Source organism: Brassica rapa, chromosome A05 (assembly GCF_000309985.2).
Source record: "Brassica rapa cultivar Chiifu-401-42 chromosome A05, CAAS_Brap_v3.01, whole genome shotgun sequence".
NCBI lineage: Eukaryota > Viridiplantae > Streptophyta > Magnoliopsida > Brassicales > Brassicaceae > Brassica > Brassica rapa.
The window spans coordinates 23,428,439-23,446,006 of NC_024799.2; the positions used below are offsets into that span (position 1 = coordinate 23,428,439).

General features: G+C 33.1%; 1 long non-coding RNA gene and 1 pseudogene across 1 annotated transcript; both read right to left on the reverse strand.

The window, feature by feature from the left end:
* Positions 1-4,742: 4,742 nt before the first annotated feature.
* On the reverse strand, positions 4,743-11,360 carry LOC117134427. Its single transcript, XR_004458594.1, has 3 exons — positions 7,618-11,360; positions 6,926-7,576; positions 4,743-6,838 (listed from the first exon to the last, which is right to left on the reverse strand). It is a non-coding gene; the product is annotated as an uncharacterized LOC117134427 (long non-coding RNA).
* Positions 11,361-12,526: 1,166 nt separating this feature from the next.
* On the reverse strand, positions 12,527-14,541 carry LOC103869983 (annotated as a pseudogene).
* Positions 14,542-17,568: the final 3,027 nt, after the last annotated feature.

Below are 17,568 nucleotides of genomic sequence, written 5' to 3' on the forward strand. Positions count from 1 at the left end.
TGATGTAGAAGTAAATGTATCTTGCAGGAATTTGACCCTATTGAGGCAATCAAACCAGAGAGAAAAAAAGTGTGGTTCATTGTCAATGGTGTTCCCATCCGTTTGTGAAGGAAGGCCATAAGGGATCGAGAGTTTTAAGGATCAAAGAGGAAGTGAAGAAAGTAATCCAGAGTATGTATTTAGGATTGGAAGTTTTTTTTGTTGATGTTTCATGTCGGATTATTTTGAAAAACTATATGCTTTCTCGGTTTGTAGAAGTTTGAAGCTATCATTTTCTGGATGTTATAATTTCAATTTCATTTTCTGGATGTTGCATTTTCAATTTCATGATATCGTGTATCAATTTCAATTTCATGATATCAAGTTGTGATTATACAAAGATACTAGTGTTACGATTATGTTTACATCTCTAAGACAATCTAAAACACTTAAACATAGAATTCTCCAAACTTTCTAACAATTTTATCTTCATTTTCGTCATTCACTGTCTCTTTCTTCTCCAAATTGCTTTTCATTTCTTAAATTGTTTTATTTACCTGCTTAATCACTCTATTCTTCTTCCGGATCTCATCACGGGCTTCAATCAAAGCTCTTTTTTGCCATTTTCTACCTTCCTCTTCATCAAACCAAGAGAAGTACTTGCATTCATCTCCAAGCTGCCACAAGGTCCAAATTCTAGTTTAAATCTACATTTCACATCTGAATCACTAGTTAAAAAGTTCAATTATCATATCTCATACCTTAAAACGCGGACAACCAAAAAATCGTTGACCTGGATTTTTGTCAGTCCAAGCTTACGTTATACTCGCTGGTAAGCTACAAAATCACAATTTCTGACCAGAATTTTGGCTCCTCGTGGACGATCCCGAACCCACTTCAATCTTCACTTTTCCATCTTCACTTTTTGTGTTTGATAAGAAGAGAGAGAGAGAGAGAGAGAGAGAGAGAGAGAGAGAGAGAGAGAGAGAGAGAGAGAGAGAGAGAGAGAGAGAGAGAGAGACCCCTAAGGAAGAGAGCAGAAATCTAACAGGAGAATGGGGGGGGGTCCGTATATTCGAGAAATTGACCGGTTTGACTCTCGGAATTGTTAGAGAGAGAATTGTAAGAGAGAGATGGATAAGAAAAAAGTGAAAGTGAGAGGATGTTGTGTGGTTGAGATGAGAAGAGAGAGATTTCGATGATTTTCGGAACACATAAAAGAAAAAGTGAGATAATTGGAACAAATGTTTTAAATAGTTAAAGTGCCAAAAAAAATTCATTTCCCTCCAAAGATTTGTTCTTAGTTATACTGAAGATACTAGTGTTACGAAATTTGGTCATAGTTTTTTTTTTTGGTGGTTTTTAATTTATTTAGTGTTACTAATCCTTTTACTTTGGTTTTCTATTTTTACTTTCGATTTTAGTACTTTAAAATGTTAGCCATATTTTGTTGTGCAATAACATTTTGATAAAGATATAACTCAAAAAAATTTCTTTGTAAGAAGTTATTCATTAAGAAAGTGTAATTGGAATTACAAGGTCTTATAATGGATATATTACTAGTTTAAAAAAAAATTCAAAAACATTTATTACGTTTCTTATAATTATAAGTAGTAAAGAAACCAAATGTAAAACTATGACCCGAGTTTTGATATAGATAATACTAATGTCATTACAAAAATAAAGTAGATAACCAAGTTTTACGCAGTTTTCCGAAGCATTCATAATGATATACCATGGATTTTACCCACTTTTAGCCATGATATATTAGTGTTTTAGGATGTAATTATTCTGTTTTGGAGTCATTTTACCATATTACCAGGTTCATGAGTGTTTTGCAGGAAAGTGGTAATTTTGGTGTATTTTGAAGATAAAATGAGAAGAAGTCCCTAGCTTACCATCGAACCAGTCTGGAGGTCGACATTCAGAATTTAACATCGATTGATGCACATCCAGTGCCGTCGATCGACAGCGAAAAGCGCAAGACCCGAATTGGTTTCCAGCCGACTTAAAATCCAAGTCAAACACATTACAGAAATACTCCTGGCCGACTTTAACCTAATATTTATGTGCTCCGTCATTGTTCTAGGCAACACGCGCTTTCATACTTTCTTACTTTTCACAGCAAACATAATTTAGAGTTTTTGGTAGTTTAGAGAGAAGATCCAAGACTCATTCAGAGCCTTGTATTGAAACTCTAGTTTTATACTCTATTCTATTTATGCAGTTTATTCATATTGTTGCTATGATTTACTTTGCTATGTATGAGTAATTGACTCGGTAGATTTATGGTTCAATAAGGTTATGAGGGATTAGCCCAAAATATAGAATTGCTAAGGTGATAAATATCCTTCAAGGAATTGTTATTAATGACTGTGTTCTAGAGTAGCTAACTAGAACCTTGAATGTAGGAGTGGACAACTATGACGGTAGGTTCTGCACCAGAATAGATTCTCTTGAGTTAGGATTGCTAGAAACAACCGACAGCTGATCTAAACAATACTAGTGAATCTATCGATCAACTCGCTATAGCTTACCTAAGAAAACATCGATCGACGCTCTTACCATAGCGGCGATCGACGTTCGATCCATATCAAGAAGCGATAGCTGAGGTATTGGACTTAGTCAATAGGATTGATTCAACAGCGAAATCTGGAATACTTTCTCATAATAAGTCGAGTTCTAGGATTGACAACCTAAGTATTCTATACGTCTATAATCCTTATTACCTGAAACCCTAGATCTAGCGCTTTCATTTAATTGGTTACAAACCTCAAACCAATCAACTGAACAACTATCTTGTTCACTCTGCTTATTTACTGTTCTAATAATTTACATAGCTTAATCACATGATGATTATGATCTATTGTGTGTCCTAGCTTTTTGTGGATTCGATCCCGAAGTACTACAACTGAACCTCTTATTTGAGAGAGTAAAAATCACTACTTAGCGGTTAATTTGAGTGATACCAAAACACAAAATAAACAGAGAATATAGCTAAATGCATTACTCATAATTCATCCAAATAATTAACTTTTAACTCCTTCCCTTCCACGGATGCGATTCGGAGGTATCATCTTCACCTCCTTGATGTGATCCGATACATTCTAAGAAGACATGTCGCACAACATAAAGTGTCTTGGAATACGCCAATCCCCATAATTCCGTCCAATAGTATTTTGAGCACAACTCATGGATATCAAGGCGCCTGCCAATTCCCCCATTGACGTTCTTAGTGAAATAATGTAAGCAGCCAGTCTGTCCAGACAAGTAAACTTTTCATATTCTCACACTTTGCATGTACAATTTTTCCCTACCAAGTTCGCCAAAAACATATTTCCATCAATGTCGGTGATCTCGTACTCAAGCTCATAACTATCAAGATCCCGTACAAGTAGCTTTTGTGCAACAGCCCATAGATCGTGGAAGTAGTTCTCAACCAGAGGTATCCGTTTGGTATCGATTGATCCAGAAACATCATCCTTTCGATGTTGATTGAACCAATCAGAAAATTTCCTGATGATACAATTCAGCATTGGTATTCAGGCCCACCTCGCTGAACACGTTCTTCATTGATTCCACACTGTTATTTGTATCCAAGTTGTACATGTCACATGAAAAAAACATTTGCCATTTATCCTTTTCAGTATGTTCATGCACATACGTATACGCTGAAGGATATCTTATCTTAAATGTATTGTAAGTAGAGTTGAAGTCAGCCACCGTGTAATATATGCCCAACTCCATGAATCTAGCCCGACTATATCCTTGTTGACTTTACAAGCATGCCATTTCACATTTTCCTTCAAATGCCATAAACAATGACTATGGTGAGCCTGTGAAAACACGTTTGCTATAGCGTAGATCAGGCTTGATTTATGTCACTCATGAAAACTAGCTCAAAAGAGTATGGTATAACACTTTTAAGCATCTCGAAAAACCAAGTCCAACTAGCATGATACTTTCCATCTAATACTGCAAACACAAGTGGATAATTGTGACGATTAGGATCCTGATCTTTCGCGAAAACTAGAACACCACCATATCCGTTCTTCAGCCATGTCACTCTTCTGCAAATCCTTCAATGAAAGCTCGCAAGGCTATGAGGAGGTAGTTGAATTTACATGCCTAATCCAATTTCACACAGGTTTTTGTTCCTAGATTCACTTGCTCTAACATGTACAAATAGCTATACATCATCTTGTAACTCTTTTCCAGACTACCACATATATCACAAACCACCAGATTCTTTCCGTCCAACGATCTGACGTGATTGCTCATTGTATTCTGCCAAAAAAGGAACAAACTCAACAAACTGACTAAAATTATCCAAAGTTATACCAGTTGTTTCTATTTTTTCCAGTTATCCACAGTTCTACCAGTTGTTCCTAGTTTTCCATTTATCCACGGTTCTACCAGTTGTTCTGAATTATACAATATTACTACAATTATCAAGAACAAATTTAATTAGTTTTCAGGTGCGGATCGATCTAGGTCCCATTATACTGCCTATACACTCTCATTCACCACCAAAATGCATTATATACCAAATTGACTTTACAAATCGACCCCAAACAAAACAATGCCGTTGTGCATACTCCTAATAAAATTCAATTGCAAATCCATTAAAATCTATTTTCGAAAGAAATATCAAGACGGAAAACACAACTTACGGGATGCTAGATGCTGGGTTACTATTAGTCTACACCAACAGACGGCGGTGATGGAGAAGCTGCGGGAGAGAGGAGTGTAGGTTCTGCCGAGTTACGTGTTTTCTTTTATTTTATTTTTCCAATTTTTTATTATTATTATTTTAAATTGATAAAGACGATACCATTTTTTAGCCAAATCGCAATAACCAATCATGAATCCAACCAAACCGCAATTTCTGTTTTTTCTTATAAAAAAATTTGAAACATGAAGACATGCATTTTCGTCAATGAGAGAAGAGCATAAACGACTTCAGAGGAACATAAACAATTGCTTCATGAAAAGAAGGCATGCAGGACAATGTTCCAAGAAGAAAGGATTTGTGTATGTGACAATGAATTGGTCAGACTCCAAGAGAGACTTTTACTCACAAAGTCATTTGGGAAATAGAAGAGAGAGGGAGAGGACACAAGAAGATAAGCGAGTCAACATTGTAATTTAATAGGATAGAGGATTTAAATTTGCAACTTGCACATAATAATAAGTAAACCTGGCCAGACTGAGAAAAACCAAGGGCCCAAAGCATTAAAATAATTCATTGCTTCTTGCTCTGTAGACTGTATTACTTTTTAAATTCTGACAGATTATAAAAGAGTTTGTTTCGTTTTATTTTCGTTTGAGAGAGACATATGTGAATATATCTAGTCCACGATTGATTTTATTAAATGTATTTGTTGATGTAGTAGTATATGCATTTTGGAGTTTCATAAGAAAAATTATATTAGTAAAAGATATATTAAGGTGGATACAAAGAGAGGAGCAAGTGGCTCACTGTTCGCACCAACTCTGTTACCATCTCATCAAGCGGGATTTGAACTCTGCAACTACCTCTAATAGAGAGAGTTACATTGAGAGACATATTGTGACTTTTGTTTTCCCTAACAGACACATTCTCTAGTTGGCACACATTCTATAGCCAGCTGTAATTTTTCGGACAAAAATAACCCTCTTTTTGTCTAAAGAGAAGTGTGTTAGTTTTAAAGAATCAAACTTAAAATTCTTAAGTTTTTATTCAGTTGTAATAAATGATAAAAGGGTTAAGTCAAAAAATAGATTTATGGGATAAAGTTAATTGTTTTTGGTCGTTGGATCTGTTTAAAAGCTAAAAAGATCTAACGGCAGCGAATATGGAGTGCTATGAAGGTGTTTGGTAGATGGTGCGAGAGAAGGTAAGCAGATTTCACTATAACTTTCTAACATTACAAACTTATTTTTCCTTTATACAACTTTCTGTGGATACAATTTATATGGACACGAAAATGTTACAAAATTTTATGTGGGCAAATTCTGTGTACACAATTTGGTGGGCAAGACCGTTACTTTGACTTGGATGGGATTGGCATGGATGCATGCGAAGCCGTTGTGTGTGTATTGAATCAGTGGTTAGCTTTGTAATGCACACGCAGCTGTGGACATGAGATGAAGTTAGGCATGAATATGTAATATGTTAGTTAAATACCAAAAGAGCCACACATACTGAGTTCGTGGAATTAAAGTACATGAATAGACATAAGCTGAAAGGCATATTAAGAACAAAACAAAAGGTGTATCATGTGTGGCGACATGAGATGGGTTGCTAAGGTTGTTGTGGTTGGGTGAGTTGTGGTCGGGTAAGTCATGGTTAGGCGTAAACTGTTCGGCAGCTTTATGGTCAGAGGTTATGTGGACGGACGATGTGTGGTCAGGAGTGGAGTGGTTGCGAAGTGTGTGTTCGGGCGATGTGTGGACGGGGATTGTGTGGTTGTGCGACGAGCAGTGGTCAGACAAGTTGTGAAGTGGTGAGGAATCAAGGATAGGTGGCGAGTGAATGTCGAAGTTGAGGAATAAAGGATAAAACTTTTCTACAGATTTAAACAGAAGAACATAGAGTTGAGGTTTATATCGAGAACTCAGACAAAACTAAACCACCACTTCCTCCTCCTCACGTCCTCCACCTCTGTATCCATATCCACACCATAGCATCCACCATCACGGCATCCACAGCCACCTCCTCCTCACGTCTTCTACCTCCGTATCTACATCCGCCACCACGGCATCTACCATCGCGACATCCACCACCACAATCAGAGAAGAAACTAACTTTTCATATATGAATCAGTTGCGAAGAGTCTCACGGGAAGACGGTGGTCTACGGCGTCCTCTGCAGAATCTTAAAAAGGAAAAATCGTTAACGGTGACTGTGGGTGGAAGATGAAGAAACAACGGCGGCGGAGACAGAGTACGAAACGGAACTCACCTTTCATGGTGGATTTTTCTCAATCAACGGTGGCTGGCTGTGGCTAATGACGAATCGACTATCGCCGGAGAGGATCTGATTTCTAGAAACTTGATTACGGTTTGGCGAAGGTTTGAGTTTCTAGATCTACAAGAAGTCGGGAGAGAGATAAAACTAGAATTTGTCTCTTGGAATCTACAAAATGAGAAAGAAAAAAGAGATCGACTCTTTCAAAATTCAAGTAAAAAATATCTGAAAATATATTATTTGTTTTATTGTTACTAGTTAGGAAAACCAATTGTTCTGGTTAGAGAATTTATGAAACTCACTTTCATTAAGAGGTGAGGGTTAAGCTAGACATTTCACTAAGAGAAAGTGTCCACTAAGATCAAAGTATCTTAAAGTGTAGTTCATAAGATGAATTGTATCTGTGGGTGTAAATATCTCTGTCTAATAAGAGGATCTACTAGGCTATTTTACCACATATGACTTAAAGAAAATGGAGACACGAAATATCTCATCTATTAGCCTATAAAACGTTTGAACATGTATTTACCTGTTTCTATATTTTCTAAACATTTTTCATATAAGAAAAATAGATTTGTCGGAAATAACTAATTCAAGTTAATTTGGTATGAACCAAAAATTAGAAAATCATCAGCACAAAATTATCTTTAACTAGTCTAACCTTGTAAATAGATTTTGATCCACACTTTAAGAGAATGTATATTTTTTTCTGGGGTTGTTACAAATAAATGTGTAATATACTTAATACTTGTGATATGTACTTTTATTATGGGATATTTGCAAAATTGACTAAAAACACAAAGTCAAACACAAAACTAAACTATGATTTTTTTGGAAATTTCATTTGCCTTATTCACCCTATAAGTTTGAATTATTTACGAAAATGCCATTAATTTTTTTCTTCGAAAATTGATTTTTTACTCTCTTAACCCCATCATCTTCAAGCATTTACAAGAATGTAATTTCCATCAATACACCAACCACTATGAATAACCAAGTTGAAGCTCTTAATGCACCCAAAATTGATTTACACTCATTCTTTCTCATTTCATATGAACTAAAAACAATATCTCTTTCACTTTCTTTCTATATTCATAAGAAAAAACCCAAAATTTTGATTCTAAAATTTTTTAAGGTTCATAGAGCCATTCAAGCTCACGATTTTTGGTGGGTCACCTTCGTTTGAGGTTCTGGGTGCTTGAAAAAAGACTTATGTGTGCTAAGGAAGTTATCTCATGAATTTAAGGTATTAAATCAATTTTTTTTAGATCTGTCCGTCATAAGACTTTCGTGTAAGTCTTCTGGATGTAGAAGACTTACACAAAAGTCTTCTGGTCAATGCATAAGTTAGTTTTGCAATGGACTCTATGTGTATCTTTTGAGACAACTTATTTGGAAGTCTTCTGGTTTTCTTTGTTTACAAAAAAAATTAAAAATCCCAAAGATGACTTCCATGTAAGTCATCTAGGATAGCCATGTTAATTTTGCATTTGAACGGATTGTATCCGAAATTTGACTTTTCTTAAACGACTTACGTGGAAGTCATCCACAGAAAAATAAAACTTCAATATTTAATTTTTGCTAGATGACTTCCATTTAAGTCGTCTCGAGTTACTTTTGTAATTAAAAAATAAAACTTAAATATTTAATTTCATCCGGACGACTTACATGTAAGTCTTCCGTTAGACGACTTACGTGTAAGTCTTCCATGATTTTATTCCGAGATTCCAGTCAAACTTTGGCTACCACAGACGACTTTCGTGTAAGTCGTCTTCCGGAAGACTTACATGTAAGTCGTCCCAAGAAAATTTAATATTTTAAAGTTTATTTTTCAATTACAAAATTAACCCGAGACGCCTTACATGGAAGTCGTTTAACAAAAAATTAAATATTGAAATTTTGTTTTTATGTGGACGACTTCTTTGTAAGTCGTCTAAAAATGACAAATTTTTGACACAACACAGTCAAATACAAAACTAACATGTTCATTCTAAACGACTTACATGGAAATCGTCTCTGAGATGTTCAAAAAAAATTTGAAAACAAAAGTAAGCCAAAATTTACAAAGACGACTTCCAAAGAAGTCTCATGTAGAGCAGACTTCCCTGTAAGTCATCCTTTGTAAATTTTCAATTGCAAAAATGACTTCTTTGACGACTTCCATGAAAGTCGGTCAGAAGTTTCATGGAAGTCTTCAACGTCAACGTGTTATACACTTTCATTTTCTCTAAGATTATAAAGATTTTTTTAACATTTTCATGTTAATTCATGTATATTTGTCAATATTGAAGCTACTAAATGAAACTTATAACTTAATTGAAAATAATTATGAGGTTAACAACATTCGTGCTTGTTAATGTTATTAGCTAATTCAAGAAGACTTCTATGTTAGTTTTTGTAAAACTTGTATTTTCAACTTTAAGATATAGTTTTTTAACTTTCAATAATGTTAAATAATTTCAAAAATATCAAGTCATATGGTTTAATGTATCTTCTTAGAACATAAGATATACTTTTTTAACTTTCATGAATTTAAAATTTTAATTTTCACCTAAAATTTTGAGTGAAATCCTTTTCTTATATATAAAAATATTTCTATTGTAAGTTGCACTTTAACCACATGGTTTTGAGTTTTAGCCTAACCATTGAACAAGCTTTTGTCTTTTTACGTGTGCGAATATCTAATCTACTAAAACTAAAGTATAATTGGAAATTAACCTTTAATTCACTATTTTAATTACATCTTGTGCCATCGTCGTTAAGTGCAGTTATTTAGTAAATAATTAGGTTTTCACGTTTTTTTTACCAATCGGGCTTTACCAGCCCAACTCGAAAACCACTATAAATAATCATATCTTTGAACCTCAGACCAGGCTACAACTCGGTTCAGTTTACCGCAGCTACCGCATTTTTCATTTCTTTGATATTTTATAACATTATAAAATACAGTTTGTAACTTAAAAAACAGAAGCATTACCAAACCTTCGTGTAACATTAAGCACATTTAGCATAAGAATGCATATTACAAATTTGACTCGGTTTACATCCAATTGTGAAATTGAGTTCCGGTTTTGTGTTATGTTTTTTTTTTGGTAAAAATGTAAAGATATCATTACCAAGCTTTTAAGTTTTGACAGAATTACAAAAAATAACAAGAAACAGAAAAACAAAAATAAACCTAAACATAACTCTATCTAGCTAAACAAGGGCATACACAAAAAACCAATACCACCATCTAGAGGCTCAGCTATGTCCACACTATCCGCTTGCCGCAAAAAGAAAAGAGTCATGTTAAACTGAGAGTCGGAACCCGGTAATTTTGGCCTCTCCGATGATCCGCTCTTAAAAATGATGATTTTTCCGAGAACAGCTTGTCGAGGGCTTAAAAAATACGGACTTCCATGGAGTTTATTTTACTAAGTGTACTGCACTTAATATCTTTGTAGTTACAAAATATTCCTAAAATCAATCACCTACCTACTAACTTAGCTTATCACGACCCTAATTTTCAGCTACCACATTAACCACAAATATATCCCCGAATTTTTATTTTCCATATAGTATCACATAGATAGAAAATAAATAATGAATAATTCAAAGAGTTCCATTCTCTTTTTATGATATTTTTCTCTATAAAAGATAAATAACATTTTTTCTACCGTAAAAAGTCATACAGATCCATTTCATAAGAATATTTTAATTCATATTATAATTTACTTAAATACTCTATTTTAAATATAGAAATCAATTATAATAAATATATACATTAATATAATTACATATATAATTTGATAAAAATATATAATTATAACTTCAGTTATTTGATAATATATATAATAATAAAAATATGATTTATAAATTGATGGAAAAATCTTATATTCGTAATTATTATTTATTTATTAATGTGACATATATTATTTTAATATATATATATATATATATATATATATATATATATATATATATATATAAAGAAATAACTATTACCATATTTCTAAAATCTTACCAAAATAAATATTTATGCAAAAAAATATTTTTGATATAAAATTTATTAGTCATTATTATATTATGAAATTTTGCAAAAATAAAAAATCTGTATATAGAAAATAATCATTGCCATATTTAATTACCAAAAACATAAATTTTAATATACAAAATTTTACATGTCACTGTTAACTTGATGATGTGTCATATTTTTCTTAAACTATGTCATTTTTTCTCTTATGAATATAGTGATGACACATATACAAATCAATTCTCAAATAATCTTGGGAAAACTTTTTTTAGAGCAAAAAAATGATAACTATGTCCCTTTAGACTAATCTATATTTTGTATCATATTTTCCTATAACACCCTTTAATATTTTTGAAAATAAATTTAATAAATAGTTTTACAAACAAATTTTTCTTGGAAAAATAGTAGTTTTTGATAAAATACCTATATGAACTTAGTGGTATTTTTTCGAGTTATAAAAAAGTTAAAATTATAAATTTCATATGATGTTCTAAATAAAGTAGAAATGACATTCTACAAGTAGAAAACGAAATCCACTTTTTTCATTGAATGTACAATGTTTAGAATATGTGATCTACGTAAATAGGGGTATTCTAAAAATATTTAGAATACACATTTTGCGCTTAACCTACCGTTCTAAAATCTTTAGAAATCAAAATCTACACATTAATATAAATCTAAAACACGTAGAAACCGACTTCTAAAGATTTACTATAAATCTAAAACATGTGGAAATCAAAATCTAAACATTACTATAATTCTAAAAAACTGTAGAAACCGATTTCTACATATTAGTTGTATTCTACGGATAAGAAATCAGTTCCTAAAAATATGGAAACAAAATATTTGGGAATATTCACTTTTATATTTTGAAAAAAAAATCGATTTTTTAAAAAAAAAAAAAAAAAAAACGAAAAAGGAACAAAAAAAATAAAAAAACTAAAAAGGAATAAAACAATTACAATTTTAAGGGCATTACTGTCATTTTGAAAAAAAATAGTCTAATAGGACATAAAGTAGTATAGATTAGTCTAAAGGGACATAGTTACTATTTTTTTGCTCTAAAAAAACAATTTTCCCAATAATCTTTAAGAGATCGCTCCATTTGTGACAAGAGAATAGTCAAAAAAAAGTTTATTTGTTTATATAATCCGTTAGGCATAGATATTCGGGTACTTGTTCAACTACGAATTGTATCTTTTGAATATCAAATTTTTGGATTACAAAATTAGGCTTCATTTGGGTATTATAAATTTTCATGTAGGTTTCGGGTCGGATCTTCCCAAGTTCGTATAGATTCAGTTTTGATGTATATGAAAATGTTCGGATATTTATACTAAAAGTAACCTATTAACCGATTCAGTTTGAATATTTTGAATTCAAATTACAAATAATTTAAAATAATCAAATAACCAAAAGTAGCCATATTAGCCGATTTCACTTGGGTTCGATTTTGATGAATAAAAACTTAAAATTATTCAAATATACTTATACAAATATTTATATGATAACACATATAAAATGTATAATACTAATCAAGAAAAAATATTAAAGTACAAAAAAAAATTCAACACCCGCACTAGTTCAAACGTTAAAAGAAAGACAAAAACACTGCAGATTAAAATGATCAAATCATTATTACAAAAAACAGATATGAACTCGTTTATGTACAGAAAAAAAAAAAAAAACATCCATGCAAGCTCAACCTGTAGAAAGTAACAAAACACACACAACAATGTCTTATCAAAACACACACAAAACAGACCAAACAACTGTCTTCAAGCAACTTTGCGCAGATCACTAGCCCATAAAAAACCATTAACGGGGTTCAAAAACTTTACCTCATCCTGTAATTTGTGATAGTTTCGTTACAATCCCTAACTTTAAAAATTTGGCACACTAACCCCAGTTCAATTGATGATTATCAAGTAGAGACTCGACAAATAAGCAAAAGCGCCATTAGGCTTCTTGAAAACATCCCAAAGCTTTAGTTCCTTCGTGATCCATTGGATGATTCTCCAGATGTACTACCGAGTGAACCAACATTTCCAAGTCTCTCACAAGAATGTGTCGCATCATTAGTTGCGTCTTCATATCTTCGAAAGAACTACTGATCCTCCTACCCATTTGTTCTTTAGAAGCTTCATCGGCTTCTGGTACAACCTCAGCCATCCATTGAGAGTGATCTACGGTTGCTTCGTTTAGCCTGCAAAGAGAAGTTAACAAGAGTGTAATTCAACAACAGCCTTCAAAGATTCTAAATCAAGAACCAAACATCTTCAGTTCCAGTATAGAATTTGCTTCGTTCATGCTTCTAGCTCGAAAGGAAACTTCAACACTGTCCTCATTAATCCTAGCAAGCCCTTCGAGAGAGCCAATGGACAAGCACTTCGAGTGTATCTCTGAATCAGTTGTTTCCGAGTTTAGATTACCAATCCTTATAACCAGAACCGAAGATGGATGGTTTGGTTTCGGGGTGTATCGGAGATAGAAGAGCCAGTTGAGCTAGTTTCCTTTTCCTCCTGGGCCTTGGATTCGTGATCTGGAATTGGAGAAGATGACTCACTCGGTTGGCTTGGAGAAGGAATCCGTAACAATTCTTGCTGGGGAAGAGGCATGTTCTACCATCTTGCCCTGGCCATTAGTCTTTTGATAAGAAGAGGTACGAAGGACAGTTGAGAGCTTTCAATCATTCTTGAATCAAACAACATTTGCTGCTCAAATAAATGACAGGTGTGCTCTCTTAAACTTGAACCCCCAAAAAAAGTTTGAATCAATATGTCACACACACACAATCAATTCAGTGTTCTAGTTAAACTCGGTAGTGAAGAATTGATACACTCCCAGAAGCTAAGGTGCATTTTCTTTCCATACAGACAGGGAAAGGATCATGAGCTGAAGTTATCATGTAATCTTATGCAGCATTGCTCCCTCCTGAAATTTTAAAGATCTTCAAAAACATTTATTACATAGTGGAGAAAATGCATCGTTCGCTTCTGGTGCATTTTCTCCTCTATGTAATAAACCTTGTATTTTGATTAGAGGATGACTCTGCACTGTTTTGGTTAGAACAGAAGACTAAACAGAGATTTTTCACAACAATTTGAGTCATCCAATCTCTTGAAACTCCATTGTAGGCATCAGAGAAAGTATAAGAAAAAGATCGGATTCAAGGCTCGATCGTGACTGTTCGAATTAAGAAGGGATTGAACACGAAGAAGACATAACTGAGAGCGTTTCAGTGATACTAAGGAATATCAGAAGTCGCTGCAGACCAAAGAGAAGTGACAAGCCTTAAACTCCATTCTTCTCGTCAAACAAAAATTAGGGTTGAATCGAATCTATTGGGCTTTCGAGCCGTAACATAAGCACAGACAGATCCCATAAACACAGCGTAACGAAGATAACTAATTGAGCAAAAAAAAACACATTAGGGGGCGACTGGTTTTCCCGCTACCATCCGCAAACGCAGCTTTTGCGGTTAGTAGTGGTTGTCAGCGGTTTGCAACAATCACTCAAATCGCTCTAAACCGTTTTAAACCGCTCCAAATTTCATAAATTCAAAAGTTGGCTGCAGCTAGCGTTTGCGGTTGCGGACGGTTGCGAGAAGGTAAATTTTTTTTTTTAAAACAATATATATACAAAAGTAAAAATATTTAATAAAAATTTTAAAATTGAAATTATGAAAATATTAAAATATATCTATTATATTTTAATTAATATTATAAAATTTTATAATAAAAATAATTTCAATAAATTTTAAAAAATTAAAATTATAACTTTCTAAATATAAATTTTATATTTATTATAATTTTATGATTTTTGATATTTTTATAATTATATTAAATGTAAATATTGTTAATTTATTATTTGACTGTTACCGCATTTGGTAGTTAACCAGTCATAAGTCACCCGCAAACGCCTCAATTTTTAACTTCAGTACCAGTCGTACGAATCTCTTAAAACCGCTAGAAACCGCAACTGCCCGCATCCACAAACTCCCGCAACCGCAACCGCAACCGCTGCGTTTGAACCAGTCAGCGAATCGTTGAAAGATGACAGATGTCGCCTATTTAGAGTATGACTGGTTTTCCCGCTACCACCCGCAAACACAGCTTTTGCGGTTAGTATTAGGGCCTGACTGGTTTAACCGCAGCGGTTGCGGTTGCGGTTGCGGGAGTTTGCGGATGCGGGTGGTTGCGGTTTCTAGCGGTTTTAAGAGATTCGTACGACTGGTTCTGCGGTTAGAAATTTGTGCGTTTGCGGGATACTTATGACTGGTTAACTACCAAATGCAGCAGCTGTTAAATAATAAATTAATAATATTTACATTTTATACAATTATAAAAATATCAAAAATAATAATATTATAATAAATATAAAATTTATATTTAGAAAGATATAGTTTAAATTTTTTAAAAATATAGAAAATATTTTTATTTTAAAGTTTTATAATATTAATTAAAATTTAATTGATATATTTTAGCTTTTTTATAATTTCACTTTAATTTTTTTATTGAATTTTTTTATTTTTGTATTTATATTGTTTTGGAAAAAAAATAATTTTTTTTTATCCTCCTGCAAACGCCCGCAACCGCAAACGCTAGCTGGAACCAGCTTTTGAATTTATGAGGTTCAGAGCGATTTGGAGCGGTTTAGAGCGGTTTGAGCGATTGTTGCAAAACGCCAGCAACCGCTACTAACCGCAAAAGCTGCGTTTGCGGGTGGTAGCGGGAAAACCAGTCATACCCTTAGTTGTTGGCGTTTTGCAACAATCGCTCAGACCGCTCCAAACTGCTTCAAACCATTCTAAACCTCTTAATTTTAAAAGCTAGTTTCAGCTAGCGTTTGCATTTGCGGGAAGATAATTTTTTTTCTTTTAAAAAAACAATATAATTACAAAAATGAATAATAATTTTAAATTCGAATTATAAGAATACTAAAATATATCTATTATATTTTAATTAATATTGAAAAAATTAAAATAAAAATATTTTTATAATTTTTAATCATTTAAAACTATAACACTCTAAATATAATTTTTATATTTATTATAATATTATGATTTTTGATATATTTATTATTATATAAATGTAAATATTGTTAATTTATTATTTAACCGCTACTGCATTTGGTAGTTAACTAGTCACAAGTGTCCTGCAAACGTATCAATTTCTAACCGCAGAACGAGTCGTACAAATCTCTTAAAACCGCGAAAAACCGAAACCATCCGCATCCGCAACGCAACCACTACGTTTGAACGAGTCCGGCCTTTAGTGACGTGTCTTGACCGGAGTGAGAGAATATATGTGTTAATAGCTCCGCCCCTGAGGGTTGGAGATTGTTTTGACTTTGTTTGTAATATACTCTCTTTGTTCTTAAACGATCAATATTCTAGTTTTTTCACATATTTTAATAAAACACATTAAATTTGCATAATTTTTTGTGTTTCTCTTCTTTCCACAATTTTAAGCCAATAAAAAATTAATTAGTGCAATTAAAATTTTTGAAGTTTGTAATTAGTTAATAAAACATGCATTGAAAATGTAAAAAATAATTTTTTTAGAAACAAAATTTTTATCTAGAATATGTATCTTTAAGGAACGGAGGGAGTATGTGTGTGCAAACAGCAAGGGAAGATTGGTGGCTGGATCATTTCAAAGTAAAATGAGACATGCTGATGGAAAACATAGCGAGGCTCGTTTTAATCATCATAAAACTAAAAGGAGTCAGAATGGATGATAAAGGGAATGTTTATGTTGCTGACTTTGAACCTAGCCATAATTGGAGATTCAGGTATGCATTCTTATTTTTTGAACAATTATCAAACTTCAATGATGTAAAGAGTCCTTTTTGAACATATTTTTTCACAGGTGTCACTACTATAGCTGGAGGGACTATGCTCAGTTCTGTGCCTTGGAAGAGAGATCAAGGCGTCACCATAGACAGAACCAAAGACAGCAGCATCAGATACGGTGAAGCCTGTAGAGTACAGTATAATAAAGAAGGATTGTTGATTTGTTTCATACTCTAATTTTCTTTTTGTTGCTGTTAAAGAGATTTCTCTCTGTGTTTCCTTTTAAATCCACAGCTTTACTTCAAAATATATATCTAATCCCCAGAAGGAAAAGATGACTTCCTTTGGTAAGAAGATCTGTGGCTGATTGTTTCCTGTTACTTGTTGCATAAGTGAAAGCTGAAAACAAGACGACCAGCAAAGAGTTTTGAGACCATGGTACAGGTATGACACTTGTAGCTCTTCTAGAATTGATCTTGCATTCTAACATTAGGATGTACAAATGAATATATTCAGGGGACTAAAGGTAGAATGAGCAGAAGACAGTTTCGAAAGGGAAAAAGAATAAAAACATAAAGGGCCCTACGGGTTTGAACCGGTGACCTCTTGATCTGCAGTCAAATGCTCTACCACTGAGCTGAGGACCATTTTTGTCGTATCTGTGATAGTTTATATTTCTATTACTTAGAATTTCACCGTAAGAGATTAGGTGATCATGCAAAGACCATTGTGATTTCTCCATGGTTGTCTGGCTTTGAGCATAGCTAACGCATGAATATGATTCTTAATTCACGTTCAGTATTCCATTGTTATCTAAGTAATGTA